The sequence below is a fragment of the Puma concolor genome, chromosome D4 (assembly GCF_028749965.1).
Source record: "Puma concolor isolate L17-30 chromosome D4, mPumCon1.1.hap2, whole genome shotgun sequence".
Taxonomy (NCBI): Eukaryota; Metazoa; Chordata; class Mammalia; order Carnivora; family Felidae; genus Puma; species Puma concolor.
The window spans coordinates 3,190,288-3,218,244 of record NC_141679.1 but is presented as its reverse complement, the minus strand read 5'-3'; the positions used below and the strand labels follow the sequence as shown (position 1 = coordinate 3,218,244).

The 27,957-nt window shown below is 58.8% G+C and overlaps 1 protein-coding gene and 1 long non-coding RNA gene across 3 annotated transcripts in view; one reads left to right on the top strand and one right to left on the bottom strand.

The window, feature by feature from the left end:
- Nucleotides 1–3,640: 3,640 nt before the first annotated feature.
- Nucleotides 3,641–7,549, bottom strand: LOC147574663 (uncharacterized). The gene is made up of 2 exons (XR_015243387.1): nucleotides 7,278–7,549; nucleotides 3,641–4,029 (listed from the first exon to the last, which is right to left on the bottom strand). It is a non-coding gene; the product is annotated as an uncharacterized LOC147574663 (long non-coding RNA).
- Nucleotides 6,188–27,957, top strand: part of LOC112868537 (semaphorin-4D) — an 86,363-nt gene continuing 64,593 nt past the window's right edge. Inside the window, exon 1 of one of the 2 annotated variants that reach the window (XM_086684818.1) lies at nucleotides 6,188–6,387. The gene's annotated coding sequence lies outside the window, so the exon portion shown is untranslated. Of the gene's footprint in view, nucleotides 6,388–22,340; nucleotides 22,583–27,957 lie in introns of those variants that run through there. The other variant, XM_086684821.1, reaches the window with a different exon arrangement.

The following is a 27,957-nucleotide window of genomic DNA, read 5'->3' as shown; positions in this document are numbered from 1 at the left end:
TCAGTCGGTTAGGCGACCGACTTCAGCTCAGGTCATGATCTCACGGTTGGTGGGTTCCAGCCCCACATCGGGCTCTGTGCTGACGGCTCGGAGCCTGGAGCCTGCTTCTGTTTCTGTGTCTCCCTCTCTCTCTGCCCCTTCCCCATTCGCACTCTGTCTCTCTCTCTCTCTGCCTTCCAAAAATGAATAAGTGTTTTGAAAAATGTATACATATACACATACAAAGAAGTAAAGAGACGTCCACCTTCGTTAAGCCCCTGTATACACTTCAGGTCTATTACGGCAGTAAACCGTGCCCCCAGAGGGTGCACCGTGCTTGCACGTTCGGCCTCTGGCTCTAACACAGCGGGACCTGTGCTTGTTCCGTCTGCTCAGCGCCATCCGGTCACCAGGGTGCCGCTCCCACCCAGCCCCGAGGTTCTGTGAGATGGTGGACACACCCTGCCCGGGCGCAGGCAGGTGGCCCAGGTCTGACCGGTCGTGGCTCCCCATCCTGTTCAGGGTTATAAGTTCGTGCGTGGGGCCTGAGACCCAACCCTAGCCCTCCCATGAGACTCTCGGTATGGTGATGAGAGTCTTTGTCATTCTTGCGGATTGCGGCGGGAGAGGGAAACCAACACCCCAGCAGAACCAGAGGCAATCAAAGGGAGGGGAGGAGGAAGCCTCACAGAGAGGGGAGTCTCAGCCGCCGCGTCTAGCTGTACCTGCAACACCTTTAGACGTAAGTGATCCACGACTGTGAGCTGAACTTCTGTCTCTTGCGACCAAGAGTCACATCTCCTTCACTAATAATAATATAAACACGTTTGGGAGTGATTTTGTGTAAGCATTGTGCTAGGTGGGTATATAAAGTCTGGGGATACCTTTGAAATGGTCGTTCCTTTTTTTTTTTTTTTTTAACGTTTATTTATCTATTTTGAGACAGCCAGAGCATGAGCCAGGGAGAAGGCAGAGGGAGAGAGAGGATCCCAAGCAGGCCCCACACTCAGCACGGAGCCCGACTCGGGGCTCGATCTCGAGACTCTGGGGTCATGACCTGAACTGAAATCAAGAGTCTGATGCTCAACCGACTGAGCCACCCAGGCGCCCTAAAGTAGCAATTCTTAATCTGGAGAGACTTTGGAAGGTCTACACGGATGGAATGGATGGGGGAAGAGAGCTATATTTTCCCCCCTACTAACCCTAACTAAAGTTAGGCATTTCCTTCGAGTGTCGATGCGGCGACAGAGCCCAGCCACGTCAGCGGGACGTGTGGCCTGCCCCCGGCAGGAGTCACAGGTATCTTCACGTCACATCTCAAAACACCGAGGAGCTCACTCCCACTGCAAAATTACAGGTTATCACACCCGATCGCTGCTAGAGTGTGTTACTCAACCTGTAAACAAAGGAGCAAGTCTGTCACCGTTTAACACATGCTGATAACCGGATTTCAGTATAATAGGTTTGCTTTCCAATCCTGCATTTTATCTTATACATTTAAGACCATTATTCTGAAAAGAGGTCCACAGAGGTCACTAGGCTCTAGAAGCTTAGAAAAAGACCAGACGACAAAGAACACACCAGGACTCAGTCGTTGCGGCCCCTGGAGCAGGCCTGATGGAGAGGGGTGATGACGTGGCTGTGAGGGGTGCGCTGCCCCGCCCGGGCCGTGGTGGGATCGGGCTGGGGACACGATGCTGGGGCTGAGTCTTGGCGCTAAGTAACAGCGGGCGGGCCTTGGCAGGAGGGCGGGACACAGGGAAGCGTCACAGCTCTGTTGCTGGCTCAGCAGGGGGCTCTGGGGGTTCGGGAAGGCACGGCTGGTGCAGGTCAACCGAGGACAGCGGCTCTGGTGAGGCGACCGGTCAGCTAGGGCAGCACGCCAGTGGCCTGTTCAACTGTCCCCGATTCCCACTCTCTCGGATCCAGCTGGAGAAGTGCTGGGCAATTCTGCGAGCCCCGCTCCCTGGAAGGTTTACGCCGTGTGCGCATGACAACGGAGTGAAAAGTGTGCTTGCGCGAAGGCTGGATTATACTCCTTCACCAGAGGAAGCTGGCGCTCGGTGGTCTGACAGCTAAAACACCGGGGGCGCCCGAAACAACTGCGAGGGTTCAGCAAGGCTTTCATTTTACGCGGTTGCCTGAACGCAGCCTTCTAGAAAAGAACCCTTGCATCTGGTGTGATCCTCTTCCGCTGAAGAGGGTGCTCTGACAGTGAGGTGACCGGTGGAGACCCCGGAGGATCCTTTGCCTTATGGGGGCGGGGGGCACCGGGGAGGTGGGCCTGATGGGCGGGGGGGATGGGCAGGGAGGGGTGGGGTGGCCATCATGGCGTCTGCAGTCAGCACTTACCTGCACCGAGGGCCCGTCTCCGCAGGGCCCACGCGTAAGCCCTGGCTCACGGCCCCGGGGGGGATACACCTGCAGGCACAGGTGGGCCACAGCGCACCAGCCCTTCCAAAACACCTCCTCCCTCGCTCAAACATTCCCCGCGTGGCCGGCTTCAACCTGCTCGGAGACGACTGCATCCGTGTTCTGCTGTGCCTGGAGGCACGGAGGTGGAGGGGAGGGTGGATCCCCCCATGTCCTCACCGGCCAGGGTGGAAGCCCAGCAGAGCCCGTGATACTTGAGCAGCTGCGCGGGACCTCCCTTCATAGAGGATGTCATATCATCTGTGGCCTCGTCATGCTCCCCCCCAAGAGATGGTGCTCCCCCCACGTAGATAGTGCTCCCCCCACGTAGACTGTCCTCCCCCCTCGGAGATGATGCTCCCTCCCCCCATGTAGACGGTGCTCCCCCCACGGAGATGGTGCTCCCCCACGTACACGGTGCTCCCCCCACGCAGACGGTGCTTCCCCTCCGGGGACAGTGCTCCCTCTCCCCATGGAGATGATGCCCCCCCATGGAGATGGTGCTCCCCCCACGTAGATAGTGCTCCCCCCATGTAGACGGTCCTCCCCCCTCGGAGATGGTGCTCCCTCCCCCATGTAGACGGTGCTCCCCCCACAGAGACGGTGCTCCCCCCACGGAGATGGTGCTCCCCCACGTAGACGGTGCTCCCCCCACGCAGACGGTGCTTCCCCTCCGGGGACAGTGCTCCCTCCCCCCATGGAGATGATGCCCCCCCCATGGAGATGATGCTCCCCCCCACGTAGACGGTACTCCCCCCACATAGACGGTGCTCCCCCCACGTAGACGGTGCCCCCCCCCACGGAGATGGTGCTCCCCCCACGTAGATGGTGCTTCCCTTCCGGAGACAGTGCTCCCTCCCCCCATGGAGACGATGCCCCCCCATGGAGACGGTGCTCCCCCCCACGTAGACAGTGCTTCCCCCACGTAGACGGTGCTTCCCCCCTTGGAGATGGTGCTCCCTCCCTCCATGGAGACGATGCCCCCCCGCCATGTAGACGGTGCCCCCCCACGTAGATGGTGCTCCTCCTCCACATAGACGGTGCTCCCTCCACGTAGACGGTGCTCCCCCCATGTAGACGGTGCTCCCCCCACGTAGACGGTGCTCCCCCCACGTATAGGGTGCTTCCCCTCTCGGAGACGGTGCTCCCTCCCCCCATGGAGATGATGCCCCCCCATGGAGATGGTGCCCACCCCCCCTCCATGGAGACAGTGCCGGGGAAATGCACAGATGCTCCACACTCTGTGACCTACGCGTCCAAGCCCTACATTTCTGGAGAAGCTCCAAACACATTGGTGGGGAATGGAGAAGCTGTCAGTGATTCGCTTCAGATTAGCACTGGGGGGGCAGAGGTGGGTCAGAGGGGACACAGGATCGCTACCCTGTGCACAGGGCTCATTTGGCTACTCTCACGCACAGGTTTAAGATGTCCCATAACGGGGGGCGCCTGGGGGGCTCAGTGGGTTCAGCGTCTGATTCTTGATTCCGGCTCAGGTCATGATCTCACGGTTCGTGGTATCGAGCCCCGCATTGGGCTTCTCGCCGAGCATGGAGCCTGCTTGGGATTCTCTCTCTCTCTCTCTCTCTCTCTCTCTCTCTCTCTCTCTCTCTGCCCCTCTCCGCCACTCATGCTCTCTCTCTGAAATTTAAAAAAAAAAAAAAGAGTGTAAACTGGTGACAAGAACAAAAAGACAAAGTGGGTCACTCCACGTGCCCCAGGTGGGGCCGCTGGGACCGGAGGCCCTCTGGGGGCCGGGTGGTGGGGAGTGACGGTGCTCACGCTGAATCCTCCCCTCTCCCCTCACACAAATGAGGACACAAGCCGCAGAGGGTCACCACATGCGGTGCCGACCCGGACGCACCCGCTCCAGGTCAGGGCGCTAACGAGAGCGTGGCACGGGTCCAGCGGCTGGGACAGGCTCCGGAGGTCACCCCGATGCAGGCCTATCCAGCAGGCTCAGGCGGTGGTGGCCCCAGGTCACGTCTAGACGGCCGCCCCTCTGGCGGGCGGATCGGCCAGCAAGCCCTCACAGTGAGTGGAAATCTACGCTCTAATCTAATTTCCATCCATCTGTCCTCCTCGTCCTCCTCCTGCCCTTCATAACCCCACAGGGTAATCCTTCTTCCCGGACGGTTTCGCAAATATTTGGATTCCGCCCTCTCGTGCTCACACATCCATTTTTCAGGCTGAAGGCTCCTGATGTGGCGACTCCCCTCCCGCGGCCTGCTGGTGGCTGTCCTTGGGCGCCAAGCAAGGGCATCATGTTCCAGACGTGTCCAATGAGTCAGGGATACAGGGGAGCGTCGCCCCCACCTCTGAGTGGGCCCCTGCTCAGCCCCTGGGATGCTGTCAAGACAGGCCCACCCGAATCCCTTCCTGCCGAGCTTTAACCCCGATGGGAAGGGGACCTAGATTCACGCCCCCTCCAGCCAGAAGGAGCTGGGAAAGGACGTCTCCCCACTTCCCCGTACTGTCACCAGCACTGAACGTGGATCACGCGGGGCCGTTCTCTCGGCAATGCCCGGCCAACCTCAGGGATGGCCACCCTATCCTCACCTTGGGGAAGGTGGGACGGGGCTCCCAAGGTCACCTTAGAAGCATGGAAGGAAAAGAACTGGAAACTATCAGATTCCAGGACATGACCCCCGCCACCACTCCAGAGGGAGGGGGGCGAGGTCCCACCCACCCCCGCCTGCACCCTCAGCACTGGCCTCACCGTCTTAGCCTTTGCTGGCCCTCATGGGTCCACTCGTCCTAAGGCCAGTCTCCTGGGGCCCCTGCAGGGAAAGGCAAGAGGCCCGTGAAGGGGACTGAGGCTCTTGGGCTGTTGCTAATGGTTCAGGAAAGGGTTCATTTTGTAACTGTCACTCTGGCTCTCTGTAGCAGGTGGTTCCCTGGAGAGCCGGCTCTGGTTCCCTCGGAGGGTGCTGCAGCCCAGGCAGCTCCGGCCAAGCCCGGGGAGGGAGCCCGACTCCTACGGGTGGCGAAACCCCCGCTGTTTCACGGGGAGCGGCGTTCCTCTCTCTGGAAAGCGTCCCTCGGCAGTCCTGCTGACCCCGCCAGCCACCTTCCCAAGGTCACGTCTCCCTCCAGGGCAGAAGGGAGCAGCCTTCTGAGGGTGCCCAGGGAACCACACCCCTGCATTAGTACAAACGTGTCACCAGGGGCCACACTGGGGAACTCTTTGCCAATCGGTGCACAAGACAGTGGACGCTTGGCAAACGGGGCACGGGGCACAGAAGGGCTGTGGAAAAACCTAGATGGGAGAAGGTGACTGCCCACCTCACCCTGGGGAAATGCGGGGGGACCTGTTTGGAACCTTCTTGCCCGTAGATTTACTAAGAAGCAAAGCAACAACCACACCCGCCTGGGGGCCCACACGGCTTGTCCACGCCAGGTTCCCAGCAGAGCCACAAGAGGGCCCCCGGGGGTGCAGGAAACCTCGGGGGTCTGGGGGGCCTGGAAAGGGTGGGGTCGGGCCAGGCTCCCAGAAGGGGCAAGCTGGTCCATTAACAGGTGGGGAGGTGGAGGGTAACCCGGCACTGGGTCAGAACCGGTGCCGCACCCTGCAGAGGCCCGGCCGGAGCCGGGCCGGCCTCAGGGGCCCCGCGGGCGGAGGAGGAGGGAGGGAAGAGGAGAGGTGGGAGGAGGGAGAGGAGGAGTGGAGGAAGGTGAAGAAAGGGGAGGGCAGAGGGGAGGGAACGAGACGTGGGGGAGGAGGAGTCGGACGGGAGTCGGGCGGGGAGGAGGCGGCGGCGGGAAGGGGGGGCGGGGAGCGGGGGAGGGGCCTGCGCGCGGCCCCGCGCCCTCCCTCCCGCGCCGGCCTCCGCGCCCTCGCGCGCCGCAGCATCCCCGAGTCGCCGGCCTCGCTGCCCCTCCGAGCCCGGCCCGAGCCGCCGGCAGCTCCCGCCCTGCCGCCGCCACCACCGCCGCCGCCGCCGCCATTCCTGCGTCCGCGCTCGCCGGGCCGGGCTCCGCCGGGACGCGCCACGCCAGGTAAGGGCCGGCGGGCGGCGGGAGCGCGCGGGCCCGGCAGGTGCGCGGGGGCGACGGGCCCTCCCGGAGACTGCGGGTCCCCGGTGGCCCCCCCGGAGCCCCCCCGCACCTCGCCAGACCCTCCCGGAGTCCCCGCTCCGGAGCCCCCTGACTCCTCCCCGGACCCCCGGACCCTCCCGGAGTCTCCCTCCTCGGACCTTCCCAGAGTCCCAGCCCGGGACCCCGGGACCCCCGGACCCCTCCCGGGACCTTCAGGGCCCCTCCCCTCCCCGGCACTCTCCGGGCCCGGCGCGCAGGTGGCCCCGGGGGGCGCAGGGCGCGCAGCCGACCCTGGCTGGCAGCGGGGGCGGCGCGCGGACCAGGCCCGCCGCGCCCCTGGCCGCCAGTCCCCCGCCGGCTCCGGCCACTTCGGCCTGGCCCGGCCTCCGCGGGCTTCTATTTCGGTCCAGGGGCCGCGTCCCCCGTGAGCCGACCGGAGGCGCGCACTCAGACAGGTGGGGCAGGTCAGGGCCCTGGCGGTGTGAGTGCTGCAGGCCTCGCCTTCCTTCAGGGTTTTGGCAGTGTGATTCTAGAACAGCCAAGGAGACTCCCCAGCCTTAGCTGGGGCTGCACCTGTTGCAGCCGCCTGGTGAGCTGCACGGAGCTGAATCCACTGGGGTTTTGCCAATGCACGCATGGACAGGAGACTTGGGTGGTGGTCGTTCTGTTCATTTGCTGGATTTAGTGTGTGTGTGTGTGTGTATGTGTGTGTGTTGGGGGGGGGAGGTGCATGTCAGTCTGTAGGTGGGCAGTGCCCTGGAAACAAGGCCTGTTGTCAAGGGCCAGGCCCTGCTTTCCAGCCCTGTGCCATCCAGAGCTGCTCTGCTTTTGTTTTAAAAACCTCCCCTTACCTTGAGCATGTCCAGGCCAGTGGGTGGCCAGGCCCCTGCAGGCCAGGCGGGACCTGGGGCGTGTGGCCAAGCAGCTGGCCCTCCTGTTCTGAGTCTATTCAGATCCACCAGGCGTCACCGAGAGGAAGTTTCCTTTGCAGGGGGTGAAGTGACATCGTGGCCTGTCACCTCCTATCTGCCCCAGGCCTGGGGCCAGCCTGCTGGCTGCCTGGGCACCGTTATTTGGGAACGTTGACTGTGTCCCAGAAACAGGCTGCCTCAGCCAGCGCCGGGGCCAGGATTCTGGTGGAGATAATGCCCCGATTGTCACTTGAACGGTTGGTGTCTATGCACATCGTCTGCAAAAATAAAGAAGAATAAAGCCAGCCCGCTCCGAGTGTCTTCGGCACCATGTGTTCCCAGGGATGAAACCCCAGGAATGAGGGGACGGTGGGGGGACACACGGGGCTATTTCTGTGGGCAGGGGCTGGCCGCCTGGGACCCTGACCTTCACTTCAGACTGAAGTTTGTCTGCACCTGCAGATGAATCGAATGAGGGGATGAAACTAATCAGCGACGCTGAGAGGTAGCTCTGCTGGGTCCCTCCTTTGCACGGTGTGGAAGGACCATGAGCTGGGTGCCGGTGGGGGTGCCCAGCCCCCCTTATGGCCTTTGTCATCTATTCGTCTGCCTTTGAGACAGCACCATGGAGCCCAGTTCCCTGCTCAGGGCCCTGGCAGGCGGCGTGCTCGCTCGGGCTGGGGTGTGGGGTGCAGCACCACACCGCACAGCTGTCCAGTGGCTCCTGGGGGGTGGGGAGATGACCTTAATGACATCGTTCTCTTGTGATCCCCACCGTGAGGGTTATCTGAGGCAGATTGCATCTTGACGGCCTTCCCCGCACCAGGCAGGGCTGTCTAGGCCGGTCTTGGGAGTGCACACTAATGGCCGTCTCTGGTGCCGGAGCATACAGCAAAATCAATAATGCATTGCAAAGATCGAGAGCCCTCTGTGCTTCTGGAGAGAGTCCACCTCTCCCACACCCAGTGTGGACGGGCCCAGGCCTCCGGCCCCTCCCTCTGGGCCCCGTTTCTGGTCATGGGGGAGGGACGGGCAGGGCTGCGGGGTGGCTGCAGGGCCTTCCCTAGACGCTGTGTCCTGTGTGGTGAGTCTGGGGCAGAGCTCCCGGGTTGGCAGCTGGGACCCCGTCCCCGGGCATCCCCACTGCCAGCTGGGGTAGGCCCCTGCTGTTGTGGCAGTGAATTCACTTCCTGATGGTTCATAATTTACAGTGACTTTCCTCTTCATGCTAAGACTTTGCCTGGTTGAAAGAACTCCCGGAGGTCAGGTAGGAGGCGGCGGCTCCTAGCACCCCTGTGCCCCCAGGCTCCTCGGGGAGCAGCCGCGGTGGGCCGTTCACTGGCCAGGCGTGCGGGGAGGCTGCGCGGGGAGGCTGGCCACGCAAAACGCGCAGGTTAATTTGCTGTCGGCTGATGGTCGAGGGCCGGCGCTGGGAGAAAGGCAGGCTTTGCAGTCCTGAGGGTGGCGGGGGGTGGGGGTGGGGGGCAGGCAGTGATTTCTCTCTGGACCTGTCACTGTGGTAAGAAGGAAAATGACCGAGCAGAAATGACGGGGCCCCGGAGGGAGGTCCCGTCTTGGGTCTGCCCCGGGCTGGGCGGGTACAGCTGCCACAGTTCTCCCGCACCACCGGGCCGTGGCCGTCTGGGGACGTCTCGGGGCGTCGCCCGAGAGCGGGGCCGGTCAGGCAGGCTCCTTGGCACCTGAGACTGGGCACAGCTCACGGCCATTTCCAGGCCACTGGCTTTCAGGGGCTGACTCGGGGAAGCCAGGATTTACTAGGAGGAAATAGCTGCTGATTCGAAAGGGCGCGTGAGCGGACCGTGCCTGGAGCCGGGGTGGTGTTTGTCGGCCCCACGATTAAGGTGATTTGGGGCTGAACGAATTGGCCCATCCCAGGTCTTTGATGGCTCACTTTCCAGCTTGCCCGGCCCTCCCTGAGCGCACAGACGATTTTGCTGGTGGTGCTGTGACCGGGCCGGCTCCCCACTGCCCTGTCACAGCCCCTGGGCATTGCAGCGGCCCGGGGCTGTCCTGGGTGCCTGGGTACGCCTCCACCCGAATCTGGTGGAAAAGTCTCAGATGCTGCCCACGAAGGCACAGACTGCCTCTGCCCGGTTACTTCTAAGCAGCTCCCTGGGATTGCGGGCGGTCAGACTAGCATTTGACTCAAGAATCGTTCCTTTCAAGAGTTCTGGCGTTTATGAGACAGTTGATGTTTTTTGAGTGAATGAGTTTTAAAGAATGATCATGTTCCTTAATAACAGTGCTGTGGTTTTATGCTGAGATGACCTTCACCTGTTAGCACTGGGCTCAGGAGTGTGCGTGGGGCGGGGGGTCGGGGGGGGAAGAGAGGGTGCTTGGGGTCAGCTTCCATTAGCATGGCGGGGGGAGTGAGTGGGCATCGAGGGGCCCCCTTGTCTGTGGGTGGATGGTTGTTGCGTCTGGGGAGGGTGCCTTACGGCTTGCCGTTCTGTTGTGTCCACTTCCGTTTATTTTCAGAATTCTCAGTGATAAAAAGTTAATGGTAATCTAAGAACTACGAGTCCCCTCCCAGAGAGACGCCAAAGGGTCCTTCTCTTCACGAAATAGCTCAGGGGTTTACTTCAAAAGAAGTGCCCACACGTGAAGTAAAAACACTGCTTCTTAGCATAGAACGTATAGAAGGAGCCGGTTTTCGAGTGCGTACCTGCCGAGAATTATCTGGAAGAGGACACAGCGTTTGTGGAACAGATAATTATGGAGTGAGTGCTATGGACAGCAGGGCTCCAGGCCCTGGGGCCAGGGCTGGGGGCGGGGCGTGTGCGCATGAGTACATCGTGCATATGTGTGTGTGTGCGTGTGCACGTGTGTGTGTCGGAGGAGGAAGTGTGTGTGAGTTTTGGGGGAAGGACGAGGGAAGGGGGGCCTGCACTGTTCCCTTCTATATACTTCTGTGCGGTTCATTTCTCCTATAAAGGAATTATTTTTGCAGTTTAGGAGTTAATTTTTTTTTTTTTTAATTTTTTTTTCAACGTTTATTTATTTTTGGGACAGAGAGAGACAGAGCATGAACGGGGGAGGGGCAGAGAGAGAGAGGGAGACACAGAATCGGAAACAGGCTCCAGGCTCCGAGCCGTCAGCCCAGAGCCTGACGCGGGGCTCGAACTCACGGACCGTGAGATCGTGACCTGGCTGAAGTCGGAGGCTCAACCGACTGCGCCACCCAGGTGCCCCTAGGAGTTAATTTTTAAGAAGGGCGTCTCCATTAGGTAGTATAATATAGCCTCTTGTAAATGTTCTCAATTTCTAAATCTAAATTTTTTAAAAACGGGATGTGATTTGTTGCAATCCACGTTCCTACACAACGTAATAGGTGGTGTGGCTTACGTGAGACTCTCCTGAGTCAGTGGTCAGCAGCCCCTGAATGTGTGTTGGGTGGATCATGAAAAGACAGACATCAATGCCTTGCCCTCGGCAATAGGGGAGACAAGACCCAAACCCTGAATCTTAAACACCAGCAGACCACCCGGCAATGCCAGAGCTCAACAGAGGTTAGTCTGTGTGGTCCTGGGCGCTGAGTGCTGGCTGGGTCCTGAGTCGTGGGTGCTGGGTACTGAGTGCTAGGTCCTGGGTCCTGGGTGCCGGGTGCCAGGTGCCGGGCCCTGGGCCCGGGGGAAGGAGGACCTCGGCTCAGGCCAGTCCCAGTCCTGGTTCAGGTGGAGAAGATTGTTCCCCTCCGTGGCCCAGAAACAAAATCAAAGAGAGTCAAGAGCCTTTACCAGCAGGTGTCCACGGCTGTTGGATGCCCGGCCACTGTGGACAGTTCCACTCGTTTTTGGTGGTGGCTTGTTTTTTTCTTTTCATTTCGTAGAGGGCATGTTAAATAACTTCCGTCTATGCTAACAAAAAAGCATAAAGAGTGGAAAGCCTGCAAAGTAAAAAGTACAAATTGCCTGGCATTCTAAAGTTGTTTTCTTTTCTCTATTTTCCTAGTAGAGAAATTCCAGTGGCTTTAACAGCCAGAACAGAGTTTGCTTTGATCTGGCAATTGGGGTGGCGTTTGGCTCTGACGGGCGTGTTTTGATTGTGCACAGAAGGCCGCTGGTCCCGGGGCCTGCCATCTGTAAGGCCGGTGCTGCCCCCACCCCCCCCCCGCCATGTTCCCACCGCGTGTTCCAGAGTGCTGTTTATTTGCCAGTGTTCTCTGGGGCCGAGGGGGTGCACGGCAGCGGGGGTGGGGGGTGCCGCTCTGCGCCCAAGGTGGTGTCTGTGGGGCTGGGAGCTGCCCCTGTCGCTCTGGACGAGGCCTGACCCCTTCTGTCCTTTGGATCGGACGGTCCGCTCGCACATCCGTCCGCTTACGGAGCGCGTCCCCCGGCAGGTGTTTATTGAGCACCAATAAATTGCAGGGAGAGAGCGAGACACAGGGCTCCTGCCCCTTGGAGCTTGCGGTCAGGTGGGGGGTGGGGGAAGCCAACAAGGGAAGGAAGGGATCGGTGCTGAAGGGCACTTGGAACGACGGAGGGGTCGGGGTCCGGGTCTGGGTGACCCTGAGATTCTAGGTTCAGGTGACCGGAGGGGAGCAGTTGTGGGGCTCGGGGGTGGGGGCAGCAGGCCCCACGGGTGGCGCTGTGAGTGCGTGCCCTGCAGGTGGAGGTGACGAGCCTGCTGGGCGGGCGGCCAGGGCACAGGCATGGACCGTGAGTGAGCGCGGGGGCAGAGATACGTGGGCAGGAGACTCATGGACCTCATGGGGTGGAGGGCGAGACGGGAGGGAGGCTGTCTAGCTCGAGGGGCCCGGGGCGCGGGGACTCAGGACTGACGGTAGCAACCCGGAGGTCACGGGTGACCTGACTGATGGCTGTCCGGGGGTGGGGGGTTCACGAGGCAGGAGGGGACCTGGCCCCTGTCTGCCAGCTGGTCTTGCGGGGCCTGATAATGGGGGACGAGAGGGGGGTGGCCAGGGTGACATTCAGGTCTCTGTCCTGGAGGGAGGGATGGCCATGAAGGCAGTGTGGATGGGGCCCTCCAGGGGGGCCAAGGAGGTGGCCGGGGCCCCGGGAGTCTCCCTGCCAGGGCAGCTGGGCCCCTGCAAGTCCGTGGTGTGGCCCGAGGTGTGCAGCGTGCCTCTGTTTGGGCCCGGGGTGCACGGGCAGGAGGGGCCGGGGTGCCAGAGGCTGCCATGGGGGCTGCTGACGCCTCATCTGTGAGCAGGGCAGGTGCGCACGGGTTCCCTGGAAGGCCGCCTCCTAGGCTCTCGGGCAGGGTGGGCTGCCCTCCAACTGTGCGGGCAGGACAAGGGAGAGGGGTCAGGTCTCGGGGTGGCTGTGTGGCCGCAGGCAGACTGTGAACATCCTTCCGGGCGTAACCTGGCATTCGTACGGGTGGGCCCAGCAGCCGGCGACTTAATCCCGGGTCACCTGAGCTGGGTGAGAACAGGTGTCTGAGGGCGTGTCCCCGGAGCACATCAGGTGCACCCCGGACCGCCAGTCCACAACTCTGTGTTTCCCAGGCGGCCCAGGGGCTTGGACTGGCCTCGTGGTGGAAAAGCCGCCGCGCTGAGGCAGGGCCTGTCCCTGGGCGAGCGCTGGGGTGGACGGGACGGCCGAGACGGGTGTGCGCCCCCCGGGCCAGCGTCTCCTTCCCGGCTTTAGTGAGGCGTGGTTTCCATATGGGAACCGGTGCTCGTTTTCAGTGTGTGGGTGAGAGAGTGAGAGCTGGGCACAGCTAAGCACCTGTACCGCGATGGTGACACAGGCCCTGGGTCGCTGTCCTCGCTTCCCAGCCCCCCCCACCATCGGACCTGCCACGCCCACGCAGCCACTCACATGAGCGCCCAGCTGCAGGGTCGCGTGGGGGCGACCGAGACCGTTTGGCCCGTGAGCGCTCCCCACGTTCCCTCTTTCCCTTTGCACTCAACCCAGGCGGTCACTCGTCCGCGGAGGTTAGATGGTGGCCCGTGAGATTTGTTTCTTGAAGAGTCTCAAGACGGGGGCACGTGTTACATGTTTCGTGTGTAGCTGCCTTCGCTCAGCGCGGTGTCTGGGAGGTTCGTACGTGTCGTGCACGGGAGACCTTCACGTCTGTTTGTTGCCGAGTTCTGTGGGATTGTGGGGTGTCCCGGGGTTTGTTGATTCATCCACCTGTTGCTGGATGTTTGGATGGCTTCCGGTCTGGGGTTATGGTGAGTAAAAGTGCCCTGGGCTGCAGCCGACGCACAAGGAGAAGCAGTCCGTGAGACAGGAGCACACGTGTCTCCAGAGAAGATCCAGAAATGACGGGAAGCACATGGAAGGGTGTTCACCGTCATCCGCCACTAGGGAAGTGCAAAGCAAAACCGCGATGAGATACCACCCCCCACCCACCAGAAGGGCTTTTATCCAGAGAGGAGAATAACGAGGGTCGGGGAGCGTGTGGAGACCTTACAACCCCTGGGGCTTGCTGGGGGGAACGGGAAATGGCGCAGCTACTTTGGAAAGCAGTGTGGCGATTCCTCGAGGAGTGAAATGTAGGATGACCCTGTGATGTCTGGAGCCGGCAGGTCCCCGGAGACAGAACAGCAGCAGTTGCCTGTGGCTCGGGGGGGCGGGACGGGGAAGCTGTATAAGGCGTGTGCGGTTCCTTCTGGGGTGAAGACAGTGGTGATGCTCGCAGGGCGCTGTGAAGGTACTCAGTGTCACTGAATCGTACACTTTGAAATGGTGAATGTCAGGGCACCTGGGGGGGCTCAGTCGGTTGAGCGTCTGACTTTGGCTCAGGTCATGATCTCACCGTTCGTGAGTTCGAGCCTCGCATCGGGCTCTGTGCTGATGGCTCGGAGCCTGGAGCCCGCTTCGGATTCTGTGTCTCCCTCGCTCTCTGCCCCTCCCCCGCTCACGCTCCGTCTCTCGTTCTCTCAAAAATATATGCACATTAAAAAAAATAATTAAAAACATAAAGTGGTCAATGTTAACACCGTGTGTACTCTGCAGCAAAAACCGATATGCAGTGCGTGTGTGCGTGTGCACGTCTTGGTGCTGACGTGTGCTTTCTTCCTCCTGGGCAGCTCCGCACGGGTGCAGCGTCTGTTTAACCGTCTGAGGAACAGGCAGACGTGTCATTTCACATCCCTGTGCTGACGTGCCAAGGGACGGTTTCCCAGCCCTGCCGACGCTGGCTGTCACCATCTTATTCTTCGCTCTTCTGGTGTGTTGTGTGCTGTATGCTTAAGATTTTGGTGGAACAGCTTTTCCTCGTTTACTAGCTAGCCGTGAATATTCTTTTAAGTACCTGCGCAAAACTCCTGCCCACTTTTGAGTGGAGTTGTGTTCTTATGTTCTGAGAGTTGTTTACATACTCTGGATTTAGGTCCTTTATTTGTATTGCAGATATTTTCCCTGTCTTTAGCTTGCCTTTTTTTTTTAAGTTTTTTAAAATGTTTATTTATTTTTGAGAGAGACAGAGCATGAGCAGGAGAGGGGCACAGAGAGAGGGAGACACAGAATTTGAAGCAGGCTCCAGGCTCTGAGCTGTCAGCACAGAGCCCGACGTGTGGCTTGAACCCACGACCGTGAGATCGTGACCTGAGCCGAAGTTGGACGCTTAACCGACTGAGCCCCCCAGGCACCCCACTTGTTTTTTTTTATTCATGAACTCTTTCGAAGGGCACATGTTTTCAGTTCTGATTAAATCCAATTTTATCTATTGTTTGTAGTAATTTGTGTCCTGTTTACGAAATCTTTGCCAAAGGCGTGGTCAGGAAGATTTTCTCCTGGGTTTTCTTCTGAAAACATTATGGTTTTATCTCCTGCGTTTGGGTCTCCTCCACTGTGAGTTAGTGTTTAATTGGAAAGTGCTGAGGATTGGGGTTCGCTGCTTTCCACGTTGGATAACCGGCTGCTCCAGCTGTTTGGAAGAAACGGCCCTTCTCGTGGTGCTCTCTTGGCACGTTGGGAGGTGACTGAGTCTATCCGAGTCATTTTGTTTCTGGCCTTGATTCTGGCCCATTATGGCTTATTCCTCATCAGCCCCCAGCCGCTGTGTCTTTATGATGGCCGCCTTATAAAAAGTCCTGAAGTTGGGTAGTCTCCCAACTGGGCTTTGTTTCCAGGATGGTTTTGTCTTCTTCTAGACCCTTTGCATTTCCATGTGAATTTAAAATCAGCTTGTCAACTTCTGTAAAAACGCGTGCTTGGATTTTTAGGTGATTGCCTGAACTCCTTAGAGCGAGTTGGAGGAGATTGACATCTTAACAGAACCGAGTCTCCCAGCCGGCAGGCGTGGCCGCCCTTCTGTCTGCACGCACCTCCCCTCGTGTCTCTAGTGACCTGCCGTGGCCCGGGTGCGGGTTTTGTACGTGTTTTATCAGATTTGTTCGTAAGTAGTCCATGTTGAATGCTATTACGAATGGATTTCTTAAGGTTTTATTTTCCAGTTTCTTGCGAGTGTATGGAAATATAATTGATATTTTTATATTGTTTGTCCCGTGACCTTTCTAAGTTTACTTGAGTAGCTTTTCACAGAGCCCCTTAAGATTATGCACGTAGATAATCCTGACGGTTACGAAGAGGCACCGTTTTGCCTCTTTCTTTCCAGTTGGAATGCTTTTTGTTTTTCTCTTTTTATTCTGTTGTCTGGGGTTTTCAGTACAATGTTTCGCAGCAGTGACGGAAGTGGATGTTGTTCCCAGTTCCCAATTATGGGAAGAAAGAACTTAACGCCTTTTTCGTGAAATATGATGTTAGGTGAAGATTTTATGTAGACGCCTTTTACGAGGGTGAAGAAGGTTTCTCATTTGCTGAGTTTCTATCGTAAATGGATGTTGAATTTTGTCATATGCTTTTTCTGTATCTTGGAGATGACTGTGTGGGTTTTCTTTTTTTTTTCCATAATTATGGTGAATTATGTTGATTAATTTTTGCATGTTAAACAACCATGCCTTCCTGTTACAAACTCCAGATGGTCATGATGTATTATCTTTTTTATATATTGCTGGATTCAGTTTGCTACAATTTTATTAAGGACGTTTTTAACTATACTCATGAGGTATCAGTATCGTGTTCTTTTTTTGTAATACCTGTCTGGTTTCAGTATTAGGGTAATGTTGAACCTACACAATGATTTAGGAAGAATTCCTTCTTCATTTATTTATTTATTTAAGTTTATTTATTTATTCTGAGAGAGAGAGAGCGAGCGGGGGAGGGACAGAGAGGAAGACAGAATCCGAAGCAGGTTCCAGGCTCCAAGCTGTCAGCACAGAGCCTGACGTGGCACTCGAACTCACGAACTGCGAGATTGCGACCTGAGCCGAAGTCGGACGCTTAACCGACTGAGCCACGCAGATGCCCCTATTTATTTTTTTAACAAAGAGCTTGCATGGGGCAGTGTTGTTTCTTCCTTCAATGTTTGATAGAATTTACTAGCGAAGCCACCTGGGGTTCTCTTTTCAGGTATGAATTTGGTTTCCTGACCTAGGGCTGATGACATTTTCTGTAGGTGAGTCCTGGTGATTCGTGTGTTTTGAGGAGTCTGTCCATTTCCTGCAAGCTGTCAAACTTGTTGGAGTCGAGTTGCCCACAGTATTCCTTTATTATCCTTCAAATGTCTGTAGAATCTGCATGAGGTTCCCTGTCCGGTTTGAGCCTGGAGACTTCCGGTGCCGGGCCCCGTACCCACCCAGTCACATCCGAGTCCCGATGGGAGGGAGGGCACGGGCCAGTGGTTTTGCCCAGCTGCTCGGGTCATTCTGACACGCAGCCGGAGTTGAGGACCTTCGAGGTGCAAGGAGGAGGGATTCGTCTATAGCTCCCGGTGGTCCAGCAGGTGTCCCAGAGCGGGAGAAGGCAGAGCTGAGAGAGCCGAGCGGGACACGGGGCCCTCTCTCTGCACACGGGTTCTGTCTGGAGAGCCCCAGCAGAAGTGGCCTTGGGGGGCCGGGGGGGTGTTGGGCTGGGGCCTCGGGTGAGGAGTGTGTTCAGAACGTGCCAGACCCTGGAGGCCACGGGAGTGGGTGCCGAGGCCTGTGCTGCTGGGTGCTGGTTTGTGTTTTTAAGTCAGATTTCCTGATGTGTAATTTGTCTGGAGCAGAATTCACCCCTTGCCGCGTCCTGTCGTGTGAGTTCTGATGCACAATCATGTAACCACCACCGAATCAGGATGTGGAAAATCTCCTTCCGCAGACTTCCTCGTGCCCTCTGGAGTCAGATCTTTCTCCCCCCGCCCCCGACCCCCTGCAGATCCATTTCCTGTCCCCGTAGACTTTTCCGGAACATCACGTAGGTGGACTCATACAGTTAGGTTGCAGGCATCAGAGCAGGGATTGGTGCCATCAGGCCCAAGTGGAGGGGTGCATGTGGCGCCCCTGACTGATGCATTGGGAAGGCGGGGATGGGTGCGGGAGGCCGTTACGGGAGACATTATGGCTGTTTCCGTGAGAACCACATTGCGAGCGATGTGCCGGATGCATTCTGTCCCCGTCTCGCGGAATCCTGGCCACAGGACTCCCCTTTTTTATAGGTGAGGCCCTGGAGAACAGAGAGAAGGAGAAAGTTTTCACGGGGTCACTCAGCCAGGAGGTGGCGAACCCCCGATGCGGGCCCAGGGACTGGGACTTGAAGCCTGCAGGGACGTGTGCTTTCTGGACACAGCGTCCGAGGCCTTTATCGGAGAGGGCATTTGCCAGTGTTTGTAAAAGCAGAAGCCACCGAGGGAGGGTCAGAGATGACTAGTTACAGCGAAACCAGCGAGTCTCCAGGAATCACAGTGTAGAACGTGGCCACGGGTTGGGAGATCAGCAAACACGTCACATGGTACGACCCGCCCGTTCCAGGGCCGTAGATGCAGTGAGGGTCTGTGGTTCACCCTGGAAGTCATGGCCTGTGCTTTTGAAAATATCATAAATGCGCCTTCAACCTCTCTAAAGCTTGGTTTTCAACATGACACTGAGTTCCACGCGCCTCCCGTTTCCAAGTTTGCCAAGAAGGGGCCTTGCACTGTTGTCATTCCGTGGAGCTGATGGGTCTCGACGTCCTCCTGTGTTGCCCTTGGCGTGTGTCACCTGTCTCCCATTTCTCTTGAGCGTGTTACACACACACACACACACACACACACACACACACACACACACACACACATCAGTCCCGAGAGCCCAGCTCGATTCTCGTAGGCTCGTCATACCTGCCTCGCTGAAAGAGCAGGTGGGTGTTTTACTGTTTGTCGAACTCTTAAGCGGCGAACATACTGTGGGAAGCCGAGCGGCCACATTGGCCGGTGGGTGAGGGCCGGCTCCCGAGCGGGAGCGTGCAGTGACCGTGAAAGATCTCTTCTTGGCAAACTTGGAAGTGGGAGGCATGTGGCACTCGGTGTCATGTTTGAAAACGAGCTTTGGAGAGGTTGCAGTATCTGTAGTATTTTCAAAAACATTTTCTGTTAGAACATTAAGGGGCGCCTGGGTGGCTCAGTCGGTTGGGTGTCCGACTTCGGCTCAGGTCACGATCTCGCGGTCTGTGAGTTCGAGCCCCGCGTCGGGCTCTGTGCTGACACTCGGAGCCTGGAGCCTTCTTTGGAGTCTGTGTCTCCCTCTCTGTCTGCCCCTCCCCCACTCACACTCTGTTTCTCTCTCTCTCTCAAAATTAAGCATGCAAAGAAAAGTTAAAAAAAAAAAAAGAGCATTAAAACTTCACGGCAGTCAGGAAGCCTGGCTGCATTCAGACCCTGACGGTGACGCACGGGTAAGACGTGCATTTTATACTGTGACCAGTGCACAGGTGTGCATGCACAGCACACCCATGCACACAGTACATGTGCACATGTGCATACCTGACACGCACACACGTGCACACACAACACGGATGCACACAACACACACGTGTGTACATCTGCCAGCAGAACCAAAGTTTTCCTCGACAGAGCACTCGCCCTTCACTGCAGACAACACCTCTGATGTTTGCTCGGTCGCATCTTCTTTAGAAGCTGCTTCTGCCCACCCCCCGGATTGAAGACGCCCCCCCTGGTGTCCGACCCGGGGTGCGACTGCGTGGACGGTTAACACGCTGGCGTGACGTAATCTACGTATTTCTCATTATCGTTGGTCTGTCTGTGTCTGTGGCCAGGCGTGGGTTGGGACCACTGGCCACCGTGGAGCTGCACGCTCAGGAGCCACAGGGCTGGGAAACTGGGTCACGGCTGGGTCCCGGAGCTGAGCAGGCAGAACTGGACTCCCGGCAGGCCTCTGAAACCCAAGGGAGAGGCTTGGGTTTCAAATGTGGGATCCCGCGACTGCTTCCGGTTCCCTCGGGCCTCCTGTGTGGGGCCCACGGTCCCCTGGCTCTGTGGACAAGACCACACGGGGACGGGCTTGGTTTCCACAGCAACCCCAGGAGGTGGTGGGAATGTGATTTTTAAAATAGATTCTGAGTGCTGAGGTCCTGGAGAGCGGCCTCTGGGGAGAGGCAGGTCCCTGTCACCTGCACGGGCCCCGTGACAAGCCCCGAGCCAGGCGCGGGCCTGCCGGGAGCAGAAAAGAGCTCCATGTCCGATGAGCACACCTCTTTGTGCAGAAGGAGTAGCCAGCTCTGCCCTCGTCCCCTTGTCGTCCCCTTGTCGCCAGAGCTAATGCTGTCCCTCCTCTCGGCCAGAGAGGAAGCCGCCGGCACCCCGTGCGCCTTGTCCCGGGTGAGCGGGAGGCTCCTGCAGAGATTCGGGCCACGGCTGTTTGCAGGCCTTTGCTAGCACTTACTAGGTTGCAGATGCTAAACCAGACAGGAAGCTGTTTTCCAAACACAGCAGCTGTCGGGCTCCCCGGACCCCGGGCCAGCACGAAGGGCAGCGGCCTGGCTCGTTCGTCCAGAGCTGCCTCTGGAAGGGGCTTTGCCGGAAGCTGACGGACTTTGCGTGGCGGGGGCTCCCCGGAGACAGGAGCTGGGGCGACGCTGGTAAATGGTCTTTGCCCCTGGAAGGTGCAGACGCCTGTGTGCTCGGAGACGAAGGGGGATCGGTCTTGGGAGGGAAACGTGGCCGCGGCCTGGGTCGTCGTCTTCGCCCTCAGAGTGACCTCCTCCTGGCCATCCTGCCCTGGGGCAGCGAGAAGCAGCAACAGCCCACGGACAGCAGGAGAGCTCGTTCCCCCAGCAGGGGCCCCCGCCCTCCAGCCACCCCTGCCCGCGGCCACCCACGCCGCCTTGTGGTGCATCCCCTGCCCAGCTTGGTGGCGGCCTGTCCCCGCTTCCTGGCTTGACTTGAAATGCAAGGGAAGGTCACACCAACAGAGAGGGGCAGCCGCAGAACCATCCGACTGCCCTGCCTCCCTCTCTCTCCACCTCCCTCCGCGGGGAGAGGTTTGCACGCTTTACGGTAACACGCACACAGCCTGGCTTTGCTCCAAACGGAGCCCTGCCGTGCGGTGCCCAGAACGCCCCTGGGCTTTGCTCCGTGTGGCCTCTGCAACGCACACCCCCGCGTGTCGCCCTGCCCCCTGGCTCTGTCCCGTTGCTTGTGTGCGTCCCCGTTTCTGCGCCCGCAGGGTGGCCGTTACAGTGTGGCCGGCGGGTGTGAGTGGGGACTCACGCAGAAGCCGCAGGGTGCTGCGTGGGGACGAGAGCTGCGGTTGTACCTCCGCCGTCGCCGCCGGTGCAGGCCCGTGGTCTCTGTCCTCCCTGCGGGTCTGTGGCCTCATGCCCGCTCAGAGCCTGGAGCACTGAGATGCCACACGAGGGGCCCGCGGCCCCGTGGCTGCCGTGCCGTGAAGGCCACGCCATGGGGGACAGCGTGGCGGGCGGTCCTGGCCTCCGCGCCCTCCCTGCCGGGGACTGCCTGAACGCACGAGGGGACCAGCCGGCACGGACCGCAGCCCTCGGTGGGCGGATCTCCCAGCCAGGGACTCAGACGTGGGAGCCCGGACAGATGTCCCTGCTGTGGCCCACGGAGCTGGGAGCCCACGCGGGTTTCAGGGTCGGGGGTCCTCGGTCGTGCCGCGGAGTGGCGGAGGCACGGGCTCCTGGGAGAGGGCGGCGGCCGGGGGGTGCGGTGCCCCGGGAGGAGTGGAGCGTGGCCCTGACAGGTGCCGGGAACGCGATACTGTGGGTTCATCCCGCACGCTCCCCGGCTCTGGTGAACCGGCAGTGAGGGAACCGTGCCCACGCCTCCTGGAATCACATGCACACACGCGTGGTCCCGGGGCCGCCGTAGCAAGGCGTCACCAACATGGAGGCTTAGAGGACAGAAATGGATGCCCCCCCCCCCAGTTCTGAGGCCAGAAATCCAAATCAAGGTGGGGGCAGGGCCACGCTGCCCCTGGGGACCTAGGGGAGAGGGTCCTCCCTGCCTCTTCCAGCTTCCGGAGGCTCCAGACGTCCCTTCGCGTGGCCCACAGCCTGCGTCTTCATCCTCAGCCGGCCACCTCCCCTGTGTCTGTCCCCTGCGTGTCTCCCGTCAGGACACTTGTCAGTAGATTCGGTGACCACCCCGATGACCCGGGATGCTCTCATCGTAACTCCCTGATCTTGACCTAATTTCCCGTGCAAAGACCCGCGTCCACAGGCTCTGGGTGGGTGCTCTTGGCGACCTTCCGTCGCCCACCAGAAGGCCAGGGAGACGGTCGTGGGGCTGGTGGCCCCGGGCCGGCCGCCCTTCACTTTCTCCAGGATGTATTTCTGCGGGGCTTTATCAGCAGGAGAATGGAAACCGCGGCTGCTTTCTGCACCCGGGGGGGGGGGTGGGGGGAGGTCTACGAGCGAGAGCGCCGTGGAAAGTCGCTGCCGTGTCAATCGTTTTTTCACTGACTCAGAGGGGAAACAGGAAAGGGCCTCTTGTCTTTTGATGCGAGTTTTTATCTCTGCCGGTGGGGCCTTTTCTGTTAAGTGGCGCTTCTGCAGAAACACTTGTTGAATTTTTGGTGTGAACAGGAAGTCAGATATGCTGACTAACTTTTCCTTTATTTTAATGACATTTTTCTTCTCTGGAAAACGAAGCAAGAACGCGCCTCCTCGGGCCCAGGGTGTGTGCCGTTGACAGCTGCGTTTCAGAGTTCTGGCCTGTCACACACGTGTGCCTTCCCTGTCACACACGTGTGTGTGTGTACACGTGCGTTCATACAACATGGCGGTTTCCTGAAGGCGTGGTCACACCCTGGAGGGCGCGGCGCTGTGGTGTAGACAAGCGTGCTCGGAGACCTGCCGGGAAGCCGTGCGTGGTGCCGTGAGGGCCCTGCGCTTGGCGTCCCTCCCCCATGGTGGAGATTTGGGAGTTTCCCAGTCTGCCACATCCTTGACCACTTTTCTTCGTGTACCTCGGTGAGTGTTCTCATAGGGGAGAGTCTTCTGGGAAAGCAAGCAAAGCCTGTTTGTTTTTTTTTAATGTTTATTTATTTTTGAGAGAGGGAGAGAGGGGAAAAACTCAAGTGGGGGGGGGAGGGGCAGAGAGAGAGGGAGACAGCACCCGAAGCAGGTTCCAGGCTCTGAGCTGTCAGCACAGAGCCTGATATGGGGTTCGAACCCACAGACTGGGAGATCATGACCTGAGCGGAAGTCAGACGCTTGACCGACTGAACCACCCAGGCGCCCCAGAAGCAAAGCCTGTTTGAAGGCAGTTCACCTGGAAGTTGTTTAACAGACGCAGACGAGTCCAGATTGGAGACCAGCAGGGCCATTGCCTGCTTCCTGCGGCCCATCGGGGTGGGGTGTCCCAAGGGTACAGAGCCCCTCATGTCCAGTGCTCTCCGGCAGGCTTCGATCAGCCTTGGCTGTGTGGGCTGGGCCCCGTGGATGGTGGGGCCCAGAGAAAGGAGTTGGCGTTTGTCGTTGGCTGTGTGCGTGTGTGTGTGCATACGTGTGGGCATATGTGTGTGCGGGCACGTGTGTGCTCCTGGAAATTAGGGCGCAGCACATCTTGACTGCGTTGGAAGAGGCCTTCACAGGTTGAGGGGTGTCTGCCTGTTAGGAGGCTCGTGGAACTTGTTTTCGTCCGTCTCAATTATATTTTAGCCCAATGATAAAACTCATTGCCCACGTGCCTAGTGCCTCTCGCTTGTCTGGAGTGGTAGAGAATTGATCTTGACATTGTATGTGATGCAGCATGTCTTTCTGGGGGACAGCCGTGTGCCCACACGCTGGGTTGTGAGTCCCCTGTGGTTCACACACGCGGCTGTTCCTGGAACCGTTCACGGGGCGCCTGGTGCTCACAGGGGTGAGGTTCTGCTTGGGAGTGGGGTGGCTCAGGCTGGGTGGCATCTGGAGGGCTGTGTCCCATTATATCAGTCAGTCAGGGTTCTTTAGAGAAAAGGAACTGACGGGGTGTGTGTGTGTGTGTGTGTGTGTGTGTGTGTGTGTGTGTGTAGAGAGAAAGAAGCAGAGAGAAATGTGTTTTTAGGGAGCGGCTTACATGATCGGGGAGGCTGGCAAGTCTGAAATCTGCAGGGCAGGCCAGCAGGTGGAGACCCTGGATGCCTGGAGGCAGAATCCCTCTCCTCGTGTGTGTGTGTGTGGGGGGGGGGGGGGGGGGGAGGGACTCTTTTTTCTGCTTCAACTGATTGGACAAGGCCCACTCACATTCTTGAGGGTGATCTGCTTTACTCAAAGCATCCTGATTTAAATGTTAACTCCAATCAAAACATCCCTTCCCAGAAGCCCTTGGAATTGCTTGACCAAGTATCGGGCACCGTGGTCCAGCCAAACTGACACGTAAAATTAGCCACTGCGCCAATCAGTATCCCCAAGTGCCTCAACCCCGTGGCAGGCCACAGGTACGGTGAGTGAGCTTGCTCGGGGTGCTCACCGGGGATGACCCACCTGAGTGGGTGCAACCCAGGGCTCATCCCCAGACGACAGGGGAGCAGCCAGCCCTGGCGTGGAAGAAGGTGACATTCGTAGTCTGTGGGTGTTGGGAGCAGGCCGAGCCCGCGCTCACTGACCCGGGGCCTCCCTGGGCCTGAGCTTGTTCGGGCTGGCGCTGAGGGCCTCCCCGTGAGCCTCCGGGGATGATTCCTGTGCGCCTCCCTCCAGAACGCGCCGCACTCCCCACATGGACGCGGGGAGGTGTGTACTAACCGAAGGCCTCACTCCCCACGTGGACACGGGCAGTCCTCGAGAACACGCCTCACTCCCTGCTCGGACGCGGGCGGGGTGCGTACTAGCTGGAGGCCTCGGTGCTGTGCCTGCTGGTACTTTCTTTTTCTGTGAGAAACCTTTGTTCAGGTTGAGGTCTTGCCGTTCTGTCCCCACCCCTCGTGAGCTTCGGAGGCTGGCCTCCTGGCCTCCCGGCCCCCTCTTATCCGGCCTCTTGACCAGCCTGCTCATTTGACGATAAATAATCAGGGTCAAACAGAAGACGAGCAGTGTGGTGTCCTGGGGCGGGCACGGCTGGCCATTTTTGTGGGTTTGGAAGTGACCCCGCCTGGCGGAGCAGTGGAGGAAAGCAGGGAGAGGTGCTCCGGGCCCCCCCCAAAATGGTAAAGGAGGTGATTTCTGTCTGTCTTCCATCAGGTCTGGTGTTGGAGGGGAGCAAGTGAGAGAGCGGATGGCAGAGGGAGGAGGCCGGTCCCGGAGTCTGGAGGGGCTCAGTGGGGCAGGCAGTGCGGCGGGCACAGGTGTCGGGGCTGCGACCCCGGGGTCGGGCGGCAGGAACAAGCGTCAGTTGTTGGTATCAGACCCCAAGCGTACCATTGCTCAGGACTATGGAGTCTTAAAGGCTGATGAAGGCATCTCATTCAGGGGCCTCTTTATCATTGATGAGAAAGGTATCCTTCGACAGATCACAGTAAATGACCTTCCTGTCGGCCCGGCGTGCGTCTCGGCTCCCCCATGGGCTGAGGCTCAGGGAGGAGGGTCCTCTGACACCCAGGCCCACAGGCAGCCCTCACTCCTGGGTCTGTGAGGTCACTGCGTGGGTGCCACGTGCCCCGGCCTTGGACGCGTCCCGCGAAGCCTCTGCTCTCCCTGCTTTCCCGGTGGCCCGGGTGTACCTGTTTGTGGCTGCTCTGGGGTCCGCGGGCGCGGACCCCGGTCCTTCTGCGGGGCTGGTGGGCCGCCCCACGGGCCCCTGAACCTGCCCCTGCCCGCTGCGGGGGCTGATCGGAATGTGCCGGCGCTGGGGGACGGGGGCCGATGGTGACAGCAGGTGCCTGAGCGAGACGGCAGCTCCAGGCCTGCCCCCGGGGTCTAACGCCCTGGCTACTGCTCTCAGGAGTGCCTTCTGGAGTTTTCCAGGGTGGTCTGGTGGGGCATCCGGGGCTCCACAGCCGGCACCCCTGGGGGCACACCCGGGACAGACCTGAGACCTGACATCAGCCCCCGCATTTCACCGGGAAAGGTTCAGCAGGAGGAACGGGGCAAATTAAGTGAAAACGCTTCCTGAGTCTTGCTCCTCTTCGAGGGACACACGTCTGTGCGGACGTGTGCCTGCTGGTCCCCATGCTTTTTCTGCCCCAGCCTCGGCCAGGATGTTCTAGGCAAGGTAAAACCTGGAGGGGCTGACGGCGGGTGAGCTGGTCCACGAGCTCCGAAGCTGGGGTTCTGCGGGGAGGTCTCGGGGAGAGCGGCCTCGCCCCCGGGAAGGAGGGAACCAGATGCAGTTTACAGAGGTTATTTGCTGGGCCCTCTCTGTGTACGCGGGGCGGGTATTCCTGGAAATGAAGAACTTGGAGATGTTCGGATCGGTTTATATCTGTGTGTCCAGCACAATGTTTGTGATGTTCTTATTTGGATTAAAAGGACGCGATTTCTTGACTCGGGCACCAACGCAGAGTTTAAGGGGAAGTTGATTCCTGCAGAAGGCTTGCGCCACACAGAGCTGGATGCATGAGTCATACTGTGTTTATCTGTCGCTGGTTCTTGGTACCAGGGGTCCGTATGCTGCAGTTCGCATTTGCCCATCTTTGGGGCTAAGTTTCTCGGCAGCCAGTCGGGCTGGGCAGGAGGGCTCACGCCCAGAGGCTGGCGCCCGGGGGGCTACAAAGTGGCTGCAGGTTTTCCAAATCTGGAGTGTGGGCCACACCACACGGTGCGGCTGCTGGGGGTCCGGACCTGCTGCGGTGGGGGCACCACCCGCCTGCTTTCTCTGCCCCCTCCCCTGGGGAGAGCCCCAGGAGGAGAGGACACAGAGGGTCCGACCATCTGTCACGGACTGATTTGCCCGGAGTCTCTGTGGCCGTGTGTGTCTGCATGAGGTTCCGTGTTCTGGTCCGCGCAGTCGTGGCTGAAAGTGCAGGCTGGTTCGTCAGACCTCGGATGTGTTTTACTTAGGTTTTGGTTGCCTCCTGTAGGGAGCAAAGAGTGAGTCTTTGAAAATCCAGAGGATTGGACAGAGTGACCACCGGTCTCTGCTTTGGTCCCGGTGACCGTGTGAACAGACCCCGTCCCGTGCGTAAGGGAGCCTGCCGGCTGGACGGAACAGCGATGCGTCTCCAGCGAGAGCTGCCGTTCGAGTCTCTTCCTGCTTGCTTTTACGACTCGCTGTGTTGTTTTATTTTGATGTAAGTACAGTTTTGTAAACCTGCCATTGTAGCCATTTTTTTTAGTTTTAGTTATTTATTGAGAGGGAGAGAGAGAGATGGCGGGGAACGAGAGACGGGGAGCGAGTTTCTGAAGCTCTGGGCTGAAAGCAGAAAGCCCACTACGAGGCTCAAACTCAAGAGCCGTGAGATCACGGCCAGAGCCAAAGTCGGACACTTAACGGACTGAGTCACCCAGGCGCCCCTCTAACCATTTTCAAGGGTACAGTTTGGTGACATTAAGGACGTTCACATTGCTGTGAAACCACCGCCACCATCTGTCCCCAGAACTTTCTCATCTTCCTAAAACTCTGTCCGCATTACATAGTAAGTCCCCAGCCCTTCCCCAGCCCCTGGCGCCCACCATGTCTCTGTCTCTGTGAGCTTGACCCTCAGGGGACCTCGAACACATGGAATTACAAAGTATTCGTCCTTCTGTGTCAGGCTAAGAAACGAAAGCGTTTCTGAAAACATCACAATCCCACGTGCACACAGGCACACCTCCTTTTATTGCACTTTATTTTCGCGTGCTTTGCCGATACCGCGTTTTTTACAGACTGAAGGTCTGTGGCAAGCCTGCGTCCCACGGTATCTCCCGCCCTTTCCTTATCACGATATGTGTCACGGTGATCCGTGGTCCGTGCCTGCGACTCGCCAAAAGCTCGGATGACGGTTAACGGTTTTCAGCAGTAACGTGTTTGTAACTAAGGCGTGTGTGTTGTTTTTAAATTAAAAAAAAAATTTTTTTTTGACGTTTATGTATTTTTGAGACAGAGAGAGACAGAGCATGAACGGGGGAGGTTCAGAGAGAGAGGGAGACACAGAATCTGAAACAGGCTCCAGGCTCCGAGCTGTCAGCACAGAGCCCGACACGGGGGCTCGAACCCACGAACCGCGAGATCGTGACCTGAGCTGAAGTCGGAGGCTCAACCGACTGAGCCCCCCAGGCACCCCGAGGGGTACAGTTCTATTATGAGCGTTAGAGCTTGTATAGATCTGTGTGACCACCACCATGGTTGGACACAGAACAGTTCCATACCTCCCCCCACCCCCAACCTATCCTGTTCTCTCCCTTTGTGTTCACTCATAACTACCCACTATGCCCGATCTTCTCGGTCCCTGAGTTAACCTTTCAGGAACAGCTAATACGTGGAGCCGCGTGGTGGGTTGCCTTCCGCGCTG